This window comes from Pelobates fuscus, chromosome 3, assembly GCF_036172605.1.
Source record: "Pelobates fuscus isolate aPelFus1 chromosome 3, aPelFus1.pri, whole genome shotgun sequence".
In the NCBI taxonomy this organism is placed as follows: domain Eukaryota; kingdom Metazoa; phylum Chordata; class Amphibia; order Anura; family Pelobatidae; genus Pelobates; species Pelobates fuscus.
In genome coordinates this window covers 384374492-384388403 of record NC_086319.1, presented here as the reverse complement: position 1 = coordinate 384388403, position 13912 = coordinate 384374492, and positions in this window count along the sequence as shown.

The window sequence follows — 13912 nt, the reverse complement described above, 5'->3', positions numbered from 1 at the left end:
ACTGTCTTGGGCAGGAAAATGTGCTTGCGGTCGGTCATAAAGGACTCCCAGCTAACTTTTTATCTACTGGATGGATTTGTCTGATTTTTGGTTATGTTTATATTTAAAGTATGCTGATTCTGAATATGTTTTATTTGAATATGATGCATATTTTTAAAGTTACAGTATATGTATAAAAAGCGTATTTTCCTGCCTGTGATAAATTACATTAACCCATTGTGTTCAGTAATTATATCACAGGCAGAGGGGAGGGATTGTATGTTTGTGCTGGGTGTGTTTTACGGTGTTCCTGTAAATGATTGGTTGTACTGTGTCCCACCCTGTCCCACCCTGTGGGATGTCCCCTTGCATAAAAGCCAGTGTGTGATCATTAAAAGTTGAGATCATCTTGGACCTTCATGAAGTTTTGGCTCATGTGTGGGGGATTGGAGAACTAGACTCTGGGGATTGCTATAATCACTATACTCCCCACGGTATAATCACTAAGCTCTGATAAGAGCTTGTTCTTGTTCCTGCTCTCTGGAATTCGGAGAGGTCCACCTACTGGAAGCTGGACCCTGGTCTTGGGTCCAGAGTGGGTGGAGACGGCGAGACCCCAACAAGCTGCGGCGGTTCGTGGGTTCTGCAGTGGTTATGGTGTCAGACAGAGTGCTTGGAGTCCTCGGAAAGCACTAGGAGCATCCGTCAGCGGAAGGTACCCGGTCGGGGTGCCAGCGGTTCCGTTACAGCCTCCATCTCCGCCAACATGTTTGCCCACGCAGACAAAGCAGAATTACTGACCACAATGCAGACGGCCATCAGAGAGGAGATTGTGGAGGTACGGAGAGACCTTAAAGGGACACTCCAGGCACCCAGACCACTTCTGCTCATTGGAGTGGTCTGGGTGCCAACTCCCACTACCCTTAACCCTGCAAGTGTAATTATTGCAGTTTTTCATAAACTGCAATATTTACATTGCAGGGTTAACTCCACCTCTAGTGGCTGTCTATTAGACAGCCACTAGAGGTCACTTCCTGGGTTCTAGCACAGGTTTCCTGTGCTAGAGCGTCGCTGGACGTCCTCACGCTGTGTGAGGACCTCCAGCGTCGCTCAAAACCCCATAGGAAAGCATTGAAATGATTTTTCAATGCTTTCCTATGGGGAGACGTAATGCGCATGCGCGGCATTTCCGCGCATGCGCATTAGGTCTCCTCGGCCGGTGAGCGAGATTAGTCTCGCCCACCGGCCGACGTAAGCACTAGGAGGAGCGTCGCGGAGGCGGAGACAGCGGCGAGGGACATCGCCGCTGTCCCAGGTAAGTGACTGAAGGGGTTTTCACCCCTTCAGTAACCGGGGATTGGTGGGTGGGAGGGAGAGGGACCCTCCAGTGCCAGAAAAACGGATCGTTTTTCTGGCACTGGAGTTTCCCTTTAATGCCTTAGAAGCCAGGGTGGAGGAGTTGGAAGCAGACATGCAGCAGACAATACAGAACCAGTGAGCGTCTGACACCGCCACCGCTAGACAGGGCACAGTGTTTCTGGAGCTGCGCAGACAGGTCGAAGACCTAGATAATAGGGGCAGACGGAACAACATCTTCATTAGAGGCCTGCCTGAGGCTCTGGGAGAGGCCCTCCCTGAAATACTTATGGGCCTGTTCACGCAACTCCTGGGAGAGTCGGCACCAGAAGACTTTGGCTTGGAAAGAGCCCATAGGGCCCTCAGACCCCCCAGAGAAGACGGACAACCGAGAGACGTCATATGCTGTTTGCCTTCCTTCTCTCTGAAAAACGCTATCATGAAAGCTGCCCACGTGATGCAAACTATCCACTTTATGGACGCACAGATATCACTATTCAAAGTCCTGTCGATCCTTACATTAGATGCTAGATGGGCATTGAGACTTCTGTCTCGCATGCTGCAAAATAAGCGGATCCCATACAAATGAGACTAACCTTTTAACCTTCAGACAAAAGTTGGCAACGCCTGGCACACCATCAGATGACTCAACAACATGCCCAGATTTCTCCATGTGACGTGTCTACCAGCGGTCGCAGTGCCGAATTGGATACTGGAGGGTCCACCACAACCACTATAAACCTGGAGAGACTGGCTGAACACTGACAGGGCCCACCTCAGATTGACACGGGACGAAAGAGGGGTGGACTTAATGGCCATGAAGAATAGACCATGCATGGACACTTGGACAGCCGGTAACTGCCACCCCACACACAACAGACATGCCCGAACCCTGGGTGCCCTGCGCACCCCATGTGGAGATCTCGCTACAGTAGGGGCCCCAGGACTCTGCACCCCAGACGCTCGCTTTGGCCTTACCACTCAGGTAACAGTGAGTTAGAGGTGGTCTTACATACGGGTCCACATCTGGGGACATATATCATTTTGGGCAGAATACCCTGATCGGGAAGGGGGTGACTTCATTGCCAGGAGGGTATTGACCACAGCCCTGGGGTTGGGACCTACTCTCCTGCTTTATGTTTGAGCAGTGGCTCTCTGGTCCCTTGTAGGCAACCTCTGGAGAAGCCCCTCCGCAGCCGGTAGGCCCGCTTTGAGTTTTAGAGCTGCCCATCTACAAAGCAATAGACAGACTCTGAACCTAGATCCCCATCTCTGGTCAGGCAAATGACCACAATGCTGGACTCTGCTGAGAACTGATCTCTGATAATGTGAGCTAAAGGGTTTCTAAGGGGTTTCTTGCTAATGTTTCTGTGGTGGGCTGTGGGGATACTGAGGACTCTTCCCAGGGGGTTCCTTGGGCTGGTCCCCGGGACCTAGCGGGGAGTTGTTAGCTTGAACGTGGATGCCGGGTGATATGGAGACCAGTTGATCGAGGAGTCGAGCCCGGAGCAGCCCTGGGTGTGGGGGGAACGGGGTCAAGACAGGTAGGGAAGGAGAGGACGGGTGAGAGCTTGTCATGGGACGGGCTTGTGGGCCTTGTAATAGTTAGGACCGGGTTAGGGAGGGTGCAGGGGATGGTGGGGTACTCAGTGTTGGGGGGATGGGAACCGGGAAAGGTTGTTGGTTATGTTTGCCATTTTGTGTTCTTGAAAATGCGTACACTGTTTATGGCATGTTTAACGTTGTTTACTCTGTCTCCAACCACTAAGGAAAGGATTGCATAGGACCGAGTCGACGGCTACCAACGCATAGAAAAGGCATGTAGTGGGTGGATAATTAAGGGGTAGCACATGACCATAGCAGACACCCCCATACTGTTCACCCGTACCAACATATGCGGCTCCATCTACTACCTAGCACAAGGGCTAGGTGCCCTCTGGAAGAGGAAATCATGACCCTACAACTGACACATTTCGATCGGACACAGACCCCCAAATGACTGACTCTCGTTGTACATATCATTGGGAACCACTGCGAATAACTGAGTTCTTAATATCCCATACCGCAGATTGGACACTCCCGATTTAGAGTCAAAGTCCCCTACCCAGGCATTAGACACCCGGATATAATTTTCCAGCACCTTCCCCCCCACCCCAACTTTTCTCCTCTACATCTCACCCCCCTCTGCTGCTCTTTTTCACTACATAGCACACCTAACATAGCCGACCCAGCTCGCCTCCGCCTGCCCTGGTACCCTAGAACGACTAACCCGTGCTTCGCGCCTGTCCCACTCCGGTTCTGGACTAACTATGTACGGGACCTGAATATTCCTGAAAAACATTCCCAACTGCTCTGGACCCTGTGGGCCAAGCGCTCCTTTATAGCTTTCCTTCAGGAAACACACTTCCGAGACTCTCCCACACTCAAAAAACACATATTCCCCTTGGGCTTTTTTGCTAACTGCAATGAGGCCAGGAGGGCGGGTGTAGCCATTATATTCGCTAACACCGTACCATTTATTTGTGCAGAGACACTCGCAGACCTGCTGTTAAGATATCTCTACCTTAAGGGGACAATAGCTGACCACAAGTACACTTTCGCATGTATCGATAGCCCTAATCAGAACCAACATATCATTTTGACACGACTGGAAAAGTTCAGGGAGGTGCTCTTGCTGGTTGCAGGTGACATTGACATGCCTCTAATACCACCACAGGATACCTCTAGGGGAATTAGCTATCTTCCACACTGACACATCCACCTTGCTAGGCAATCCCTAAGGCGACTGGGGCTGGTAGACTGCTGGAGGGTGGTGCACCCAGATGACAGGGACTTCACGTTTTACTCTGCGGTCCACAAACACTATAGCCGAATCGACTAATTCTTCTTGGCACAAGAATTTCTACCCTTACTCATTCACTCAGAGATAGGGACCACTCACCGGTATCCTTCACACTGAGCTCCCACTTGTATAAGCCTAGGGAACGACAGTGGAAGCTGAATGAAAACCTGTTGGCAGACTCAATAGAATTGGAATCGACAAGGAAAGAATTGGCCCACTACTTTGAGACTAACGACACACCCGACACCTACCGGTTGACAGTCTGGGAGGCTGGGAGGGCACTACATAAACATTTGCATGCACCACAAGATTACGAACCTTGAAAATGCACATAAATGGACACTAGTGGAGGACACATTCCTCCAACTGACACGCAGACAGTTGCGAGACCTCCCAGCTCAAGGCCTTCTGCATACACTCATCCACAAGATTCGAACACATGATAAAGAGGAGACCCATATGCCAGAAGGAATTCTTCAGGCATTACAAACATATTATACAGACCTATATAATTTATCCCAATCACACCCAGGAGAGGCTGCGCAATTGTGGCACCATCTGGCACCTGTAGACAAACACAGACTAACACGCACACAAAACATACACCTGATGCAATACAGTGAACAAAGTTCAAAAACGCCTGTTGGGCGAACAGCAGATCTGCATTGTTTCAAACAATAAGTGCACGGTTACAGAAACGTGCCTATGCTGCCTGAGGCCCAAACGCTTTTTCAATGTGAATATATTCCCACTATGATGATGTCATGTACTGAAAGGAAAACAATGTACACTGAGGGAATACATTTTTAATCTAACAGTCCAGTCTGACTTATATATTAAAGCACTCCTTGGTACTTCCCTATACAACACCAATGTAAGAAGTTATTATTCAATGACTACTATGGAGTCAAAATAAATGTAAAGGATATAAGATTGGAGTCATATTAGGGCCATATTAGGGCCATATTAGGGCCTCCCATCAGATCTAATGCTACAACTGTTGATTGTCTACCCCATACGATATACTATTGAGTATTTGACTTGCAATATGTTAAAGTGTTACGTGAATGCCTGAATTTGTACACAGAACTGCAAAAATGTATTATGAAAATGCAAATAAAGATTGTCAAAAAATAAAAATATGGCAATGATTCCTTTCCAATCCCGTTACCTGTAATTAACACGATTTGACGTACGAATTCAGATTTTTATTATTGCATCAAACGACTCACCAGGCGTAATAAGCCTAAAACTGTGCCAGTTGTTCTACGTAACACTTTGTTGATAAGTAACAAAGCTTGCACTGATAAAGGCTTCATCACACACTGATTGTTCATTCAGACCGGGGATTACTGGGTAAGACTCCTAGGCTTAGTTACTACTGAGAGACAATGAATACCTACATGAAGGCAGCGGCAATCTCTTTATTCATCAGTCTAGCAGTTTTGGCAGCATGTAAGTGTTTTATTTATTCATTTATTTGTTTATATGTTTAGGTTTGATATCATTGGGTAAATAATAAGCATTTTTTAAGTAGTATTATTATTTATATGTATTTAAAAGTTTGCTTTTAGTTTCTAGTTTTTTTTTGTAAAGACTAAAACAATAATGCTCGTTAGCTACAGAAATAGTGGTGCTTTGCATTTCGGTATTTAATATAATAAAATATTATGTATGTATTGAATATTTTCTTTATACAAGGACATTTTGATTAATTACATTTTTTAAGAAAATCTATCTATCTATCACCTTTTCCTGTGAAACATTAAATACTCCCTGTATATTGTATATAAAATATGTAACTAACATTACACAAAGCTCCCAAGCCAAACCTGACATTTAATTAAAGCTTGATATGTGATTAGCAAAATATTAATCAAGAGAATTTTTAAAACCAGACAATCTATTGCTTGAGAAATAGCCAGAAAATAAAGTAAACATAAACATCACTCTTTTGATTAAAAGAAGTTACATGCGTGCAAGATAGCATGTATTGGAAAGGGTATTATTATTATTTTATTAATTATATGGTGCCATCCGATTCCGTAACTCTGTACGATGGGTGGACTAACAGACATGTAATTGTAACCAGACAACTCAACGTAAAGGAACAGAGATGTGGAGGGCCCTGCTCCATGAGCTTACATTCAAGAGCGAGTGGGGTATAGTGACACAAAGGGTAAAAGTAGGGGTATGAAGTAGGTTGTTAGAAAAGTATTCACTGAGGGCTTAGTAGGTAAATTTTGACAGTTGCAGGAGAGGAGTCATGGGGGGTTGGGAATACAAACCTGCTAATAGTTTAATTGATATGCTTTCTTGAAGAAGTGAGTTTCAGTGATTTTTTTAAATGAGTGGAGACTGGGTGAAAGTCTTACGGAGAAGGGAAGGGAGTTCCACAGATGAGGTGCAGCCCTGGAAAAATCTTGGAGGTGGGAGTACGGACTTTGTTGTTTAATAGACCAGTAATGAATCCTCAACTTAGATAAAACTTCAACTCGGGATCGGACTAAACGGAGATGCAAACCAGTTTACCTGCCAAACCAAATGCTGCCAATAAAGGAGATTTATGATTATGTTCCACTGGCGATATTGCGAGACTGGATTATGAAATGACTTTAGTAAATTGACTTTCATTAGACGTCAATTTCTAGTTCAGCTAATTTAGCTGCATTTTGCAAGTTGATTGTCACCCACCAAAGCTTACTGTCCAGTAAACAAATCCCTTTTTCTTGATTTATTACCAATGGCTCTCCAGGTGATGCAGAACTACAATTCCCAATGAGGTTGTAATGAAACTTATAGTTTTAGAAATTAGGCAACTTAGTTCATTCGGATTTAAGAGACTTTGGTAAACGCGATTCAAAGCAGAACACTGAGTTTCTGAATTTGATAGTTGATACAATCAAATAGATTGAGCATATGATTCTGATTTAAATATATTAATTGTACATAATTATATCACACACTACTGCAATATTTTAATTGAAATAAACTGTAACATATTAGCCAAGAAACTTATACTTAATTTTATATTTTCCAAGTTTCGGAATGGAGACCAAAGACTCAAAATCAGCAGCCTGATTTTTCCACAGAGGTTCAACGGGATATTGGAAAGAGAGTGAATGATAAACCAAGCCCACTGCAGAAAGCCAGACAGAAAGAGAATAAGAGCATCCGAAGAAGAAATTATAGAGATGTCATCATGGAACTAGAGTCAAGTTACATTGAGAAAACTCTCACAACGAGTGAAAAAAATGGAGAAATAGCAAATTCTGCACAAAGCAGAAAAAAATATTTAATTATACACACAGGCAAAAATAAAGATATCTTTAGAGACATTAACAAAGACAAAAGGAAAATGGATGTGATGTTTGAAGGAAGTGGATCTGGATTTGGAACAACAGAAGGACCCCCTGATACAACAATAGTGAGATATACAGTAACAGATACTTCACCATCTGAAGGATCTGGAGATATGGATACAACACCAGTGACATCCAAAGGTCCATATGCAACATCAACAGAATCTACAGAAAGTGCTTCACAAATGCCTACAAGGACCGATTCTCAGTCTCCAACCACCACACCAACCCCGACTACTACTACCAGCAATACTGAGACAACACCAGGTGGGTACCCTGATGAATGTCTCCAGAACCTAGACATCATTTTGTCCTAAAACATGCTTTAGTACTCTGAGATTCAATCTAAAGTGAAATTTAAAGTTTCTTTAATTCCAAAACAAATTCTGTTCAAAAATCTTTTCAGCATAACATTTATTTCCAACATGGGATGTCTTTGCACTTCAATGTGATAAAGTATGTAGTGTTACATGGTGTTAGAAACGCTGTGCATGAGATTAGTGCATGATAATGTTGCCTAACGTATAGTACGTGGTTCGACAACCAGAATCTGTTTTTGAATATATGTTTCATGTTTCTGTAACGCTGAGCTGCTTAATTTTTTCAAACATTCTATATATTATTTATTTATTTATTTATAAAATATTTTACCAGGGAAGATACATTGAGATTTCTCTTGGTTTCAATTATGTCCTGGGTTTCAAGTATGTCTTATTAAGATGTCATTCTTTTATTATGCATGTATTTAATCTTTACTCTCTTCTCTCAGTATTTTAATCAACAGCATATTTATTATTATTATTATTTTTATTTTTATTTAAGGTTTGTGTCGCAATGGAGGTACCTATGATGGAGTTAAATGCATTTGCCTGGATCAGTTTTACGGGCCCTTGTGTGAGAGTGTGGTAGACAGAGTTGAGATCGGTGGTAAGTGTTCCAATTTAACGGGTTAATGGATTAGCCAGAGTGAGAACTTTTAACCTGATTATTCAGAGGTAACTTTTTATACTAGAAACATGTTGGTAGAAAATCAAAAATAGATTGGAGTGAAAATGTAAAAATATCCATAATAAAAATAGTAAAACACATTATGTCTGCTAAACATCTTGGAATTGTAGTACATTACAGTCAGTATAGTTTTAATATCTCCGCAGTGTGAACTTAATTCAATTCATAACGTAAATATCATCAGGCGACCACATATCCATCAACAATCCTATGAATGACCATCTTGGAGTAAATTAACAGCTGACCTTGTATCTCTCTCCGGACAGATAAAGTTAATACCACTGTGAAAGTTAACCTGAGAATCACTAATCGGAATTATACAGCTGGCTTGAAGCAAAATGACTCTTCTGAATACAAAGCATTTGTAGAGAATTTTAGATCAGAGGTGAGAATGTGATCACTCAAAGTATTTGAATTGTTCAGCAATCTATTCATCAGTAGCGCAATATAACCATTCACCTCTCTCCCTGTCTTTGTTACAGATGAAAGGGTTCTATAAAGATCTACCTGGATATAAAGATGTGAGAATCATTAGTTTGAGGTAGGTTAAATACCTGTAACATGCTCAGTGTCACGATTCGGGGAACCCAACACGCTAACACACACAAACACACACAGAAAAGGTGCAGTACCGGACCTTAGAGTGGCTGGGCTAAGCACACAAAGAATAGTCAGGAGACAAGCCGAGTAAGGGGAACCAGAAGACAGAATAACGAGAAACAAGCCGAGGTCAAAGGGTAGGAGAAAGTCACAAAGTCAGATAAACAAGCCAGAGAGTACGTAACCAGAAACACAAGTTCAGTAGCAATACTAGCAAGCAAAGACCACAACAGGGCAGGGAGGAACAGGAAAGGTAAGTATTTAAACCATAAGGTTAATTCTGATTGGATAATTTCCAATCAGAATTAACAATCACACGTGGGAGATATCTAAACCTCCCACTGTGATTGAGGCACTGTGCCTTTAACGCCGGGTCAGGTGACTGACCCCAGCGTGTAATATATTGGGCGGTCTCCCAGCGTGCAGCATCATGCATGCTGCCGCTGGGGGACGTGGAGGAAGTCGCGGGCGGCTCTTTTACCACAAACTCATTTTAGTTTTATAAAAATCATAATACTTTGAATATTGGATGCATAGTAACAAATAAAAAAAATAAAAATTAAATGGCAGGTTAATGTATATATCACTGTTCAGGGGTAATCAAAATATATAAATAAGTAAACTCACATTCCACTTAATGTATTCGTTTATTTTTACAGAAATATTGGTGGGATAAAAAGCTTTAGTAGATGTTTGGTATCTGTTATTTTGCAAAAGTATTTAATGTCAAGCTTGAAATTTCATGTGCTCTAAATGCATGTATATGTAACAGTGTATATTCTTTTAGGATATTATAGATTTGACCAGACTTTGTGTATGTCTTGCAGGGAAGGCTCTGTCTATGGCTCTGTCTATGTTGAATACGAGGTGATTGTTGAGGCTGAATATAATGAAAATGTGTCTGTGACTACACAGTACGAGGAGATATTTCAGAATGTCAGTAAAAACTTGAAGAATTTTATAAATAATTGCACAAGTGAATCAACTGCGGGTAAGTATTTGATGAGAGTCTAAATAAAGTGTGCTCTGCTGAACATGTAAAGTGTGTTTATGGTTTGCCTAGTTTCTAGTGATTGAGGAGCAGGTGCTACTTTGAAGTTGAGATATATAGATGCTGCATGTATGGGTATTGTAATGAGACCTAGTTTTGCCAGTTTGTTCTTTTCGGACATTAATTATATAACAGTTCCTTTGGGATCCATCAAACTGCTAATTAAACTACAGAAGTGATATGTTCACAAGACAATTTGATAAATCTGGCCAACCTAGAAGGAATTTAGGCCTTAATTTATTTATTTTGGATACGCCTTTGAAATGATCGCAATCTGCTTCAAACCTTTTTAAATGTTTTATCTAACGAAGCTACCATTAACATCTTTGAGGGTTTTGTAGAGAAATTTGGAAAGACTGTAATCATCTGAAAAGCTTATCCAAGAGAATTAAATTGAAGTGGTAATCATCAGTCAGTGAGAGACTAGAGCAATTTTCTTAGGGACACACATCTTTTGCACTTTGTGTTTATGACGCATGAAGTTGTGTCTGGAGATTATGCTTTTAGCTAACAGGATTTTTCACTAACGTAAGGAGTTCAAACTGAATCCTATATATTTTCAGTATTTTAAACTATTACATTTGTTTTCAGTTCTATCTCAAGAATTCATACTTTATTGAATAACCCCATGTTGTACTATTTCTCAATGTTGTGTTGTGTGCTAGAAATCTATTCTGTGCTGCGTATCTTCATCTTTTTGTTTAATTTCATTGTAGCAAAACTGTGTGTTGATGAAACCAACATCAGGTTAGATCCTGTTTCTCCAAAAAGTGAAAAAGGTATGTTCTTAAACCCAGTATTCCAGAGTTATTATTATTGATAGTAGGCATGAAAGACATAATCTGAAAGTGTGTGTATTATCTTTTTGTAGAACTCTGCAATGGAGCTGTCCAGGCTGGCTTTGCAGAACACTTTGAACCTATGATCATCAATAATAGCCTGATCTGTGTTTCAAGCTGCAGTCCAAATTCAAAAACCTATTTAAAGTGTAATGAGGGCACCTGCCAATTAGAAAAGTTTACAGGAGCACATTGTCTGTGAGTATGCATTATAATTTATAGAACAATCCTTTTGTACAAAATAATGCATCCTACTGATACAACATTTTCATGATGAGTATGATGTGGTAGTTAATTTTTCCTTACACAGTGTCATTGCAGTTATAATGAATTGTTTATCTAATGCTGCAATGGTTTTCGAACTTGGGATTTCACTTAACAGTTGCTATATGACTGTGCCTGTAATTGTGTTTCTGTGTTATGTGTCTGTTTAGTAACTTTGCATTACTCTATCTTTGTTTTGCAGTTGTCCAAAAACGGAAACATACATATATACCTCCCAGGGGTGCCAGGGAAAGATATTAAAGGCAGGATTGTATGGTGGCATTGGTGCGGCAATTGGAGTGCTTTTAATAATTATATTCACTGTTGGTTTCATTATGATTCGAAAGAACCAGAAAAAGTAAGTACTGTATGTTTAGTTTATAGCTCATGTATGTTGTTTGTTTACATACCACCTGTACATTGTGTGATATCTCACTTTTACTCTTTGTGAACTCAGGCATACATTGTTCAAAGATGATGCAAACTCATTGTATGAAGACGATGACAATGAATGGACTGCTCAGCGGGGTATCATCAACCTGAGTGAAGACGTATATGAAGGTATTTAAAACATTCAATAGCACCATTATCCAGCTATCAAATTATGACTTTATCCTACGGGGGACATATTTCACTTACTCTAGAATGACTAAAATTATGCTTAAGCCTTATGCGGGTCCTATTAGAACACATTAGAGGGACAGACTCACAATTCCATCTGTCTATATCACTGTGCCACCATTCTGGTTGGAGCGACAAACTCATATCTCCTTCAATCTGTGTCAGTGCGCCATCCTGCAGAGGGACAAACAGACTTGTTGGTTCTTCTGTCTGTGTCAGTCTGTCAACCTCTGATTTGTAGCCCCTTATGTATGGGTTACTGTATCACATTACAGGGAGAGAGACAGACTCATAGCTCTTGTTCTTGGTGTCACCATGCTTGCAGGTTACATAGCTATTTTATTGTGCTCCCATGTAGAGTATAGGAAGAACTTGTAGTAATTCATGTACCATGTTAAAATGTCTCACTAATTGTTACTCTTTGTACAGATTCTCGGCAAAGTTCGTTCTCTGGCACAGAAAGATTCCAAGCATCCCTTGAGAATGTAGATACAACCATCCAGGTATGCAAAGATTGGCTTCCAGTTTGGCAATACCCTATTTTCATCCATGTTCTTCCCTTTTGTCTTTGTATACTCCCCTTTGTGACCCTTATTTCTATTGACTGCTTTCTTTTGTTTGACATTAACTTTTGTTAAGCACTATTTTACTATATTGTGCTTCTCAATCTCTGTTGGAAAGACTGTTACATTTTTAGAAATTGTACAGCTCATTTATTAATTGAAACTCTGAACTTTTTCTCATTTCCTTGTTTAATTATTGACATTATTATTTTTTTTTTTTTTAACCTCACATAATTTTAATTTCTTGTGCAGGTGAAAATACAGAGACCAAATGTTTTGAAGTAACGATTTGTCAATAAGGACATCGGCTGCCCATTTCCTTCACTCATACAGGCAGGACACAAATTAGAGATGACAATCACCCGACTAACCTAGACACATTCTTTATAAAGACTTTTTCAGGAGAAACTTAAACATAACTATTGTCTACAATGGAAGAACAAGGCACATATCATACTACAGAACACGGAACTCTTAACCATGGCCACAGGAGGATAGACTTACAAGATTGTCACTTATATTATGAATTTACGACCTTGCCAATCTCAGTTTTATTGTTTGGTGTATAGTGTTTTTTTGTTTTTTTTTTACTTACTTTGAAATGAAATTCAAGGCTGTTCTGGCACTGTCTGACAATTAGTTAAGGACAATTGACATTTGAAAACTATTTTAAAATATAATAATCTTGAGAAAAACGTATGCCTCCCTTTAGTATATGACAGGATCCTTCAGGTATACATGTGAATGTTGGGGCAGACATTTTTTCAATACTGACAGTTAGTCTCTATGGTCTTCTCTACTTCTGTGCAGGGAGTGAGGTAGGGAAAAGTATAGAAACTGTCTAACCAAAGGTGCATGTATATAACTAAATGATCATGACATACCGAAGGTGTGAATATATATTTCAATTTTTTTCTACTTACTCATTTAAAACTTGATAAAAGTGGATTATATTAAAAATAGTTTTAAGGTGACAGTTGTTCTGTACAATCAATGATTTCCCATGAGTCTATGTGTTTGTCTGACAGCTAAATGCACTTCAAGAATTATAAAAAGACATTATCCAACAAACATGCACTCACAAAGATTCTTGGGAGGATGGTACAGCAATAGGCCAGAAGTAAGGTCGAAGTAAGTGAGATTCTTCTTATCTGTGCTGCCCATTTCAGTAATGTTTACAAGGACAAGATAAAATACAAATGTAACTGTAAAAAATATGACAGTGAATTTTCCATACGAACATCTAAATTATAGCTGCATAGTGTTAAGTTTAAAAATCCATTGCAACTCTATTTCTCTAATTTTCTTATTAAGGTCACCCCCTCTCCAATCCATTTTATTTACTGGATGGCAAATAAATTGGAGATAGAAGGGCTCACTATTATGTTTAAATTTAAAATGTGGAGAGAGGCTCAAACCCATTTCTG